Source organism: Rattus rattus, chromosome 3 (assembly GCF_011064425.1).
Source record: "Rattus rattus isolate New Zealand chromosome 3, Rrattus_CSIRO_v1, whole genome shotgun sequence".
Classification (NCBI taxonomy): Eukaryota; Metazoa; Chordata; class Mammalia; order Rodentia; family Muridae; genus Rattus; species Rattus rattus.
Genome location: NC_046156.1, coordinates 210,242,746 through 210,255,339, shown reverse-complemented (window position 1 = coordinate 210,255,339; position 12,594 = coordinate 210,242,746). Strand labels below are relative to the sequence as shown.

The 12,594-nt window shown below is 35.4% G+C and overlaps 1 pseudogene; it reads right to left on the bottom strand.

Moving 5' to 3' along the window:
- Positions 1-9,130: 9,130 nt before the first annotated feature.
- On the bottom strand, positions 9,131-9,782 carry LOC116895700 (annotated as a pseudogene).
- Positions 9,783-12,594: the final 2,812 nt, after the last annotated feature.

Below are 12,594 nucleotides of genomic sequence, written 5' to 3'. Positions count from 1 at the left end.
AGACAAAGACAGAAACTACCTCAGAGTAAAAGGCTGGAAAACCACTTTCCATTTCATTAGATGCTGAGAAAGCATTTGACAAAATTCAACACCCCTTCATGTTAAAAATCCTGGAAAGATGAGGAATTCAAGGTCATGCTGAAACATATAAAAAGCAATATACAGCAAAACAGTAGCCAACATTAAACTAAATGGAAAGAAACTTGAATCAAACCCACTAAAATCAGGTATTAGACAAACCCACTAAAATCAGGGATTAGACAATGCTGCCCACTCTCTCCCTACTATTCAATATAGTACTCAAAATCCTAGCCAGAGCAATCAGACAATGAAAGGAGTTGGATCAAAGGAATACAAATTGGAAAGGAAGAATTCAAAATATCACTATTTGCAGATGATATGATAGTATACATAAGTGACCCCAAAAGTTCCTCAAACCTGATAAACTATTTCAGCAAAAATAAAATAACTTCTGGGTAAATCACCGTCCCTAACATCAAGCTGTATTACAGATCAATAATGATATTGGTATGGTATTAGCACAGAAGCAGGCAGATAGATCAGTGCCGTAGAATTGAAGACCCAGAAATGAACCCACACATCTATAGTCACTTGATCTTTGACAATGGACCTAAAACCATACAATGGAAATAAGTGCTGATCAAAGTGGATATCAGCATGTACAAGAATGCAAATAAATCCATTCTTATTGCCTTGTACAAAGCTTAAGTCCAAGTGGATCAAGGACCTCCACATCAAACCAGATACACTCAAACTAATAGAAGAAAAAGTGGGGAAGAGTCTCAATCACATGAGCATTGGAGAAAATTTCCTGAACAAAACACCAATGGCTTATGCTCTAAGATCAAGAATCGACAAATGGGACCTCATAAAACTGCAAAGCTTCTGTAAGGCAAAGGACATTGTCATTAGGACAAAACGGCAACCAACTGTTTGGGAAAAGATCTTTACTAATACTACATCTGATAGAGGGCTTATATCCAAAATATACAAAGAATTCAAGAAGTTAGACTCCAGTGAGTCAAATAATCCTATTAAAATATGGGGTAGAGAGATAAACAAAGAATTGTCAGCTGAGGAATATCGAATAGTTGAGAAGTACCTAAAGAAATGCTCAACATCCTTAGTTATCTGGGAAATGCATATAAAAACAACCCTGAGATTCTACCTCACATCAGTCAGAGTGGCTAAGATCAAAAACTCAAAGGACAACAGATGCTGGTGAGAGTGTGGAGAGAGAGAAACACTCCTCCATTGTTGTTAGGATTGCAAACTGGTACAACCATTGTGCAAATCATTCTGGAGGTTCCTCAGAAAACTGGACATTACCTGAGGACTAAGCATATACTTAGTCTTAGCATATACTTTGAGCATATACTGAGCATATACTCAAAAGATGCTCCAACATACAACAAAGTAACTTGCTCTACTATATTCATAACGGCCTCATTTATAATAGCCAGAAGCCGGAAAGAATCCAGTGTTGTTCAACAGAGGAATGGTTAAGCAACATAATAAAGGTGTGCATTCAACTTAAATGAAATTTCAGAATGTTCAGATACAAGCCAAGTGTAGTTGCACATGCCTTCAGTCATAGTATTAGGGTGGCAGAGGCAGGTGCTATGTATTTGAGACCAGTTTTCTGTACATTTCAACTTCCTGGACAGCTAGCACTATATAGAGCTACTCTATCTCAAAAAACCAATAAGTAAACAAATAACTTTAAATCATAATCAATGCATTTGATAAGTCATTGATAGGAAAACTTCCCAGTGCACACTTGTGGTCCTCTACCTGACAGGTGAGTTTGCTGATAACACTGGGAAGTATAACTAGATAACAGAGAAATTAGTTGATACAGTAAAGCCTGATAGATGAATATAATAGAAAAAAAAGCTTTAAAGAGGAATACAGAAGTCCATGGGGAAAGGAGCTAATATTTTCTGTCTTTAGAATTCCTAGTCAGCTTGAGTCATAAGTCAGAAGAAGTAATAATGTTACCTGCCACGCTAAGGAAAGAGAAGCTGCCAAGATCCTGTTCTACAGAGAAGATGGTGACAGTTCTTTTGCAAAGGACAACTGGCTAATCTCTGGAGAAAAGCATGTAACCTTAAGAAACAAGTGGACAGCAAGGTGTGACCAAGAGTGAGAGCGCTTATTTGGTAGTATAAGGAGTAACTGGCAAAATTTCCTGGTGATGAATATCATTTAATAATGGAAGTGCTCAGCTTATACAATACATTTTAACATATTATAATTATTTATGCAATCATCTATTTACATTTATACAATTATATAATGTACACTTACATAATTTTGCATTCTTAACATATTATACATACTTCCTTTGACATTCTTGACATTTTGCTGACTACTTTATTGGACACAATACTTACACAGGAATTTATAGTAATATAAGATCAGATTGTAATACTGTTTATTAATTAGGAGACATTATTCCAAGTTGAAATTGAACTAACTCAATTGTATTTGTACTGTAGCTATAAGGCCTAGGGTCAAAGAATAATTATAAAGAATGAGTTTTACTGTGGAACTACTTCTCTTATAATCACACTCTTCTTGGTTTGCTTTGCTGGTTTGTACTACCATGTTCTTATATTTCCTACTTATAGCTACAAACATTACACTGAGATAGATGAAACAGGTGGAACGCAATTACTTATTTAATTCCATTTTTGTGTTCCCTTAAAGTAACTCAGAATCATAAAACATTCATAGCATGAAAGCAACAGAAATTGCCTATATTTTAGTTCTATGAACAGCCTTATTACAATTTTGATCTTGTATCTTAATGTTTTTATGTATAAAGTGGACAATTCAGCTGTAAGGACTAAAATTTAAGTGAGGATAAATAATTTCACAGTGTTAAATTTAATCATCGGCACAAAATCCCTGAATATTTAATAAGCAGCTCTAGTAAGCTTAACATATCAGCACACACTATATTAAGCTCAACATGGCTGAAAACAAATAACAAGCCATTTAAGTGAGCAGGAAACATATTTCAGTAAATGGTTGATCCTGAAAAGAACATTAAGTTTAAAAGTTATTTATTCACGATAATATACATATATATGCTATATATATACATACTATATATGCTGTAATACATAATATTTATATGCTGTAACATATATGCTGTAAAAGTTGGAAGGTTAAACTTAGGGAAGAAATACAAAACTATTAAAAACGAGTTAAATACATGTCAGTGCAATTAACAAACCTATAAAGGATAGTATTTGGAAGAAGAAACTATATGACTGTTTCTTAAAATTAATTTAAATAGCATATTATAGACATTGTAGAATGAATGAGAGTTGGCATGTACTAGTAAGGATTTAGCTCCTTTCTCAAAGATCAAGCTCAAAGAAGAAAAACCACATGATCATCTCATTAGATGCTGAGAAAGCATTTGACAAAATTCGATTCCCATTCAAAATAAAAGTCCTGGAAAGATCAGGAATTCAAGGCCCATACCTAAACATAGTGAAAGCAGTATACAGCAAACCAGTAGCCAACATCAAACTAAATGGAGAGTAATTTGAAGTAGTCACACTAAAATCGGGGGCTAGACAAGGCTGCCCACTCTCTCCCTACCTATTCAATATAGTATTTGAAGTCTTAAGAAGAGCAATTAAATAACAAAATGAGGTCAACGGGATACAAAGTGGATAGGAAGAAGTAAAAATATCACTATTTCCAAATGATATGATAGTACACTTAAGGGAGCCCAAAAATTTTACCAAAGAACTCCTACAACTGATAAACGCCTTCAGCAATGTGGTTGGATATAAAATTAACTCAAACAAATCAGTAGCCTTCATATACTGAAAGGATAAACAGGCTGAGAAAAAAATTGGGGGAAAAGCACTCCAGATTAGCCACAAATAATATAAAATACATTGGTGTGGCTCTAGTCAAGCAAGTGAAAAGATCTGTATGACAAGAACTTCAAGTCTTTGAAGAAAGAAATTGAAGATCTCAGAAGATGGAAACACCTTTCATGCTCATGTATTGGCAGGATTAATAAAATAAAAATGTCCATGTTTAAAAGCAATCTACAGATTTAATGCAAAACCCATCAAAATTCCAACTCAATTCTTCATAGAATTAGAAAAAGCAATTGGCAAATTCATTTGAAATAACCAAAAGCCCAGGATAGTGACAACTATTCTCAATAGTAAAAGAACTTCTGGGGGAATCACTATCCCTGACCTCAAGCTGTATTACAAGAACAATCATAAAAAAACAAAAACAAAAAAACAAAAAACAAAAAAACAAAAATAACCTGTATGGTATTGGTACAGAGACAGGCAGGTAGATCGATGGAATCAATCTGAAGGCCCAGAAATGAACCCACACACCTATGGTCACTTGATAATTTTTCTGAAGCCAGTTATATATAGATAATATTAGTCAGGAATAGGCTATTGGCTGCCCAGTGTCTACACTTATACCAAAGTTGCCTTTTATTATTTTACACTTGTTTGCTCAACTTAGTGCTCTCCCTAGGTATCCAACTAATGCTACTGAAATTGATCCTGGCAGTGCTTAAGGGCTACCCGGTGTTCTGGGCTCCTGAATGAAAGATATATAAATACAGTATTTTTATTTTTATATGCCTTATACAGCTCAATTGCTGAACTACTAACTTCCATATAGCTAATCCACACCCCTCTGATTTTCTCCAGTTATGAATCACTAAAATATAGTCCATCTTTGTTTCCCTAGACCCAGATATGCAGCTGCCTTGGGCCTTGATCCCCCAGCTCCTACTTAGCTATTCTCTCTGTCCAGCATGGCTCAGGTATTCTGTCTCTACTTTCCTCCCAACTTGGCAGATCTCTCTCTTTTCCTCCTGTCTCTCTCTAGCCTAGGAATCTTAAAAGTTTCACATATGTATGCCTTGTCATTAGCTGAACCAAGTGTGGCAGGGTCTCTCAGTGTCTTATTTGTGTGACACTGCAAACAGATTTTGGGGGAACATAATTTGCATGAGACTACAAGCAGCTATATCCACTAGTCTCAATCACCTTCCTTCTTTTTTAGGAGAGCTGGATTCTATTCTTTGGAGCCAGAAATGATCAAACCTGCAACTCCTATTAGCACAATTTGTCACTGGAACCTTTAGGCCTAGCTATATATCTTTTTAAGCTAATTCTTTTGCCTGTTAAAATTATAATACCATAATATCTCTCTCTTTCCTCTCCTTATTCCAAACCCTATTATTTAGATTGATATCTAGTGTAGGACCTGCATTACTATTGAGCACCGAAAACTAGGAGTAGTGTTTGCAGATGGAAGATAGAAAGATAAAGGTACTTAAGGTCCAAGTGTCACATTACACAAGCAGTTGAATAATACATATATATCCCCTTTACATGATGATACCAATTCAGGAATATTATATTTTGTCCTGATAATTCCCTAAAGATAGATAAAATAAAGCTTACAAAAGACTACTAATGATTGGAGAATGAAAATAATTTCTTTCTCAAAATTGGATATTGCTAAAAAGTTCAAAAAATTCTAAAATAGCTATTTTCAAACTAGAGTATCAATTATGAACCTCAATGAAATCTAAGCCTTTTAAAATATGTATTTATTTTTACTCATGTATATTCATTATACATAACATTGGGAGTCATATAGATATTTTCTTCCCCTTGCATTATGTACTTTGACTGTATACACTTCTCGTTCCTCCATTAACTCTTTTTTCATCCTAAGCTTTGGTTGATCTCCTTCTATCTTCTAGACTCTCTTTTGTTGAAATAATATAAAAATAGTGGATAAAAATGGTTATCCTTTTAGTCTAAGATTAAGAAACTTCTGATCTCAAATATAGACAAAAGATGCCATTGTGACTCTTTAGCAGCATATGGTGATTGTCAAATGGATAATCTGGTTCTCTAGGAGAAATAATTGTAATGTGCTGTTAACACAGATAATGAATATTTGGTAGATTAGGAATTAAATTGAAAAAGTAAAGTTGCAAAAATTATTCATAATACAAGTAATACTATAAGTGACTATACAATTCTAGTAGTGATAATATTAAACTTATTCCTGCTGGTTGAAAACATAACACAAATATCATGTTATATTACTGTGCAATGGGGCTTTTGCCTGTGTTAGCAAATTTGTTTCAAAATTCTTGAGCATGTGTGCTTCTGTCTTACAAATACCATTGAATCTTGTTGCTTCTTTGTTTAGAACTTAATTGAAAATTACAATGCATATTTACTTTATGTCTATGCAAATATGCCTATTAACCTTTCAAATTCTTTATTATTAACTCTTCTGGGACATTATACACTACAAAGATGGAGTCACATTGCTAAGATCTTTGGAGTTAGTTGGGTAGTCCTTAACTCCTGGAATCTCATGTGAATATAAGTTTATTTCCTATTGATTATTCTCAAAGTTAGTCTATAAAAATTTAATCTCTCTCAATATTTCTAACTCTTTCATTTTATCTTTTCCAAGCAATTTATACTTTTGTAGACAAAAATCAGAAATTTTCTATTTCAGAAATGATTCTATATTGGTATACATAAAATATCTTAAAATGTATATATTTCCTGCCACTAACTAAAGAGAAGACAGTTTCTCAAGGACTGGTGAATGCAGAAAATAGAAGTTAGAAATTTCACAACCATAGTAATTACTTCATCTTCCCAACACAGAAAACCAAACAATAATGGTATCCTGTGAAAATTAAGTGACCTGTTATCTAGATAACTGAAGCTACTCAAACGTTTAGTGTTGCTTTTGCAACCATACATACCTTTGAGTTGATTTTCCTACAAGTCTTTCAGTCATCATGTGTCACTAAGCATGCCTCAGTCTCACTCCTCTACTTACCATGCACTCATGGAATATACATCGTTTTCATCCAACATATGAAGCACCTGCCACATTAGTCAAAATTATTACATCTTGACATTATTATATAGGTCTTATTATTTTAATATTAATTAAACATTAATACTTATTATTGTAAAAGACGATAAAAAGCTGCATAATGATGGGTAAAATGATCTAAGAAGGTAGCTTCACTTTCAAAGAACTGAATTCAGTAGAAATAAGAAAAGTTTCATTTTAATGAAAGATTTCTCTGTTATAGTCTATTATTTTGGGCTACCCAATAAAGAGTAGATACCCAGACTACAGTTCATTCTATTAAATGGTGAAAATAAAGTTCACAGAACAAGTGAAATTTCCTTATTCTCATTTTTTATGTTGATGGGATTGAAGACCATTTACAAATACCAGCTTTTTCCATGTAATGAAATCGTAAATGACAAGTGACTCTATAAACGGAGGGAGGCATTCTGTCGTGTTGCATTGGCAATCCTGGTTTTTGTCCTTTTCTTTATTTCATCCTTTTTTCTCTTCAGTCAGAGAAAGTTCCTGGGATTTAATAACTGGACTCTATTTTTCTGAGGCACGCTGCAAATTCCATTGTGTGTTCAGCAACATCTAGTTAGCCTGCCTGAATTTCTTCCAACACCTTTGTTCTGACAAAACTTCTGGTGAAAAGAAGCTCAGAGACAGGGAAATGAGTGGGTGGAAGGGGGAGGAAACACATACACAAGCACAATTTGAAATGAAAAATAAATCAAGGTGTAATCTTCATTGAGTTATGTTAGGCTTTGCTACAGACAATACTTGGCAGTTTTTATCTTGTAGAAACTTGTCAGTAATTCACCTTGAAGATGATTTTATTGTATCTGAACAAGGGTCTGCACTTTCCTTCACACCTCTCCTCTGCAGCTCTTGTCAAACTTCAACTATTTAAGGTAAAAGTCAAACTTTGTCATTAAGTAAGTCTGAAGATTTAGTTCTGTGGATGAGGGCCAAGGTCTGCAAGCATTTCTCAGAGATGTGAATTTCTGACTTTTAATTTAGGTTCAAAAAATTTGCTTGCAAGGAAATGCACCATTTCTGTAGTTCAAGCTGAAACTTGATTGGTAGATATTCATTTATCTGCAAACTGATTTAAAGAAGAAAAGGCATGTAGTTTTTCTCACTATTGCAAGAATCTGACAAACCCTGACCAAGAATGAGTTACTGACTAATCATTAACGTTCCTTCCCCGGGAATGCTAGAAGAACCCAGAGGGGTTGCTTATTACCTCTACCCCTAGTTACAATGCTAGGTATTTAAATGCCAGAACATTGGAGTGGAAAGCAGACCACACAACTGTTATTTTGATTTGTCATAGTATCTTAGAAAGATATCTACCTTAATTTCTTAGGACATATGTATATTAACAAAACACTAAACATTATTTAAAGCTTTTTCAAAATGTTTTCATTTTTTTACAAATAAAGTTTTATTGAAAAACAGTCACACTCATTTGTTTATTCAGTAATTATGGCTGTTTTTATGCTATGAAGACAATAGAGCTAGGCAGTTATGACACAGACAACATGGCCTGCCAAGTCCAGAGCATAAAAGTCTCAGGTCTTTTATACAGCATGCAGGCTGACACCTAGCTGAGTATCAAGTGCCACTTGTCTTACGATAGCTTGCATCCTTTTCAGAGGCATCCAAAGAGCTACAGTCAGAGAAAATACGTGTACAGAAGTTCAGTGTGTGTGTGTGTGTGTGTGTGTGTGTGTGTGTGTGTGTGTGTGCATGTGTGTGTGTTGCAAACTTGTAAGCTAGCATTTGGGACGCGGAAGCAGGAAGATTTTAAGAGTTTGTAGCTAGCATGGACTGTTTGAAAACTGGTCATAAAATGTAGGAATAAACAACATGTGGCCTATGGCTTTTATGACATTCCACACAGTTTAAAGGAGGAAATTAAAAATACAAAACAATAGGCAGTATCTCTAGGCAATAATTTCAATGAACCGGATGGGTATAGAGAAAACCAAGGTCCAGTGCAATACATATGTCAAGTGACCATTCCTCATGTTAGCAACAATATAACTCCAGCTGACAGAATTATAAGTGGCTGACAGACTGTGTCTTCCATGATGGTATACAGACCTCTTTCTCTGAAAATGTCCAGAAGAGATGAAGAGGGAGAGGCTAGGAACTGTGAGGCATTGCCTAAGGTCCCGGTCCCCAGGACTCAGAAATTCAGGGGAATGACAGGCCAGTACTTTGGCTGCTTTCTGTCACAGTATTTGTCAAAGCTCACCTGCACAGCAGCCTCCAAGGCCAGGATCTTGGGAGCATTGTTCCCATATAAGCGCTTCATCTCTGCTTGGCGCTGCTCCCAGAGCTTCTCAGATGGGGACTCCATTGACCTGTGGTCGTTGAAATACAGGCCATGGTCCGCATTCCACATAGTCATTCAGACACTCCTCGTCCAGCTGCTGCTGTCGCCTTCGCTCTTCTCTGTGCCTTCAGTCTGTGAGAAGTACTGGCGGAGCTCCTTCCATATTGCTCAGGTCACACTTCACTTCGTCATCTGAATCGACTCCAGCTCTTCGTCTTCACACAGTGTTTCAACTTCTCTTGGGGGTACTTTTTAGATGGGAAACATTGAAGGGAGACTCCTGCCCCTCCGTGTGCTCGCCTTGAGAGTTTCAAGGATGTCCAGTCTCATAAGCAAGGGAATTCCAGGGAAGAACTCCATGAGAGAAGAACCATGGGGAAGTGAAATAGGAATCCCTGAACTTTCTGTAGCAGGCATTCTGCTGACTTTGCATCCAGAGCATTGCATGATGATAATGTGTCCAGTATCTTGCATGTACTGGGTAAGAATACCAAGATGCAGTAGCCCTCATTTTGAGGCCATTGCTGCTATCTCTGATTGCAAAAGTCCAAGTGGGAATTCGTGGGCATGCAACTTGCAGATTTCGGGCGGTGGGCAACAATGGACCTAGTTCTCATAGTGGGTATGTTTGCAACTTTTTTCTTTTAAATCACATCTTAATTATTTATGGAAACCCCCAAGTAGTTAAATGTAGAATTCTCATATAATAAAAAGGGAAATTAGTCATTTCTGAAAGTGATTGATATATGAAGAACAGAAGTATGTGTGCCAACTAGATAATAACAAAAGAACAAGGAAAGGATAGTGAGCAACCCTTGAATTTCTTCCCTGTGGCAGGCATTATTTAGGTCAGAGCTCTGCTTATTCTGTGACCTCATTTTCTCCCCATGGGTGTAATTACCACTAACTGTTAGTACATTGAGTTTCTAAGGAGCTGAGGTCTTGATCAGGATCCTGGAGAATATTAGGGCAGAGTTCGAAATTAGTCGTCTGCAATCTGTATTCATTTTATCAAGTGTACAACTGCAGGAACAAAGGGTATGTCTGTAAACTTTTGGAACAGCTTAAGTCAATGTTCACTCAAAGGCATCAAGTGATCCAAAGCATGGCCAGGAAGTGATTGGACATCTACAAGCTATAGAAAAACAAAGAGGAATGAGTTTTGTGTTTAGAGAAACTCAGCTATCCACACAGGAAAGTAAGTGCCATTATAGATTGCACTGTTCCTAAGTGTTGAATGAATAGCAAACAATATGGGTCTGAATGTACTGAGCAAATAAAAAAGAACTCTGTAAAATGAAAGTTACTATTGTCAGTTCTAAGAAATATTGCATCTTTGATACCTTTATTGAGGTAGAATTAATAAAAATATAGTTAATAAAAGTATGAATAGATTAAAGTGATATTTTGATACTATGCAATGTGGAATAAATACTATAATTTCACTAAGCCCCTCTCACAGTCAGCTATCCACTGGTAGATATGATAAGAGTACTTGGAGTATATTCTGTTAGAAATTTCTAGTATATCATACATTATTTTAGTTCATCTACCATGCTATATATTAGATATCTGAAATATTTTATCTTAAGCCAATATGTTGATTTAATGTATATTTAATATATCTTAAGTACAAGCTTTCTAGACAATTTTCTTTTGTTCTTAAAATTTACCAAAAAAAGGTAAGGCTTAAGCACAAACTTAAGAAATAGGAAAATATGATAATGTGACTACAGTGTTCTAGAAACATTATCCATGCCCTTAGCATAATGATGTTTTGAGTTTTTAAACATCTAGCACAGCAGCAATGTTCTTTCACAGACTAATATTACTTTATCTCCTATGGAGAAAACAATAGCTTTGGCAAGGTTCAGAGGCCCATGAGTACCTAGAGCCAAATCATCACCAGTACAAACCAAGGATTTATCTCATAGTTTCCAGACTATACTCCTTTTTCAGTATAAATATGTATTTCAAATAATACATTTTGATCTATAGTGGACAAGAACTTGGGGAATAATGAAATGCTTTGACTTTCAATACTAATGAACTGTCTCTTTATTTAAGTACATATCAACCTTCCTGATGATCTTGGATGAACAACAATGTTGGCATTTGTTTTGCATCAGAGGAACCCAATTAGCTAGAATCATTTAGTTAGGTCTTCCTGGCATATGTTAACAATAAGTTAGCAATTATAGTTTAATATTTGTCCTCTGCTCCCTCTTAAAATAAGCAAATTTATTCAGATGATGAATTTAGGATCCAAACAATTTCCAAGACTGTGTAGGGTTGATAATAGAGTTAAATGAGTCAAATTTAGCATATAGACTTCCAACTGCAGTATCTTGGCAGCTAAACAACATGGAGTCCTTTCTACAGCAGAATAGTCTCAAAAGTCAAATATTCCAAGTGTGAATTGAAAGAAGAGTTTCATACCCCCTTCTACTTTAGTCAAAGTTTGTCAAAAGCCATTTACATTCTTTCAACAGGAACCCCCTGATATTCCTGTTGGCGCATTCTATGTCTAATGCTGCCTGCTGTGACCTAGAAAATTGTGAATTCATTTGCATAATCAGTGTACTGTCCTTGCTGAGGTATATTTAGAAGGACCAAGTTTGCAAGAATGTGATCAAGAAGGGTCTGAGAAAACCAACAAGCCTTTCCTTTTTAAACTCAGAGAGCTGTATTGCTCAAGAGGGGGTACACTTTTGGGCAGTGAGGGATTAATGTAATATGTTACAAAGAAGGGAAATTAATTTATAGAACATCTTATTTCAAAAGCAGTCTTATTCAGGTAATACAAATTCATTAAAATGTATTTGGAAATATTTATCAATGTCATGGCTATCCCTGGGCTCTAAAGGCAATCTGCACCATTTTCAGCCACTTAGTAGAAAAATCTTCTGGTCTTAGGGTAACAACTGATTAGCCATATTTCTTGGCTAGATCTCTTAACACTTCTTGGTACCTATTTCATCATCTGTAGATGAAAGGTTAAGTTCAAAGATTGTGAACTTAGGGCCCTTAGGTAGAATTTGACAGATATAGATATTTTATACATCTATCTGGGTATTTTAAAGAAATGTGTATGTGAAAGTTATTCTGCTTACAGTTTGCTAGTGTTGTATGTATCTTGTGCTAGCATACAGAAGAGCATTCTCTTTGTCTATCACAGAAATGTTTAACAGTGCACTATTTCTCAGTCTTTGCTTTCAACACTCTTGCTTCTTCAATTGTCAATGTCAATTTAATGATTGGAGAAAAGGATTTACTCGATTAAGAATGAGTAAACAGGTTGCATAGTGGAGCAT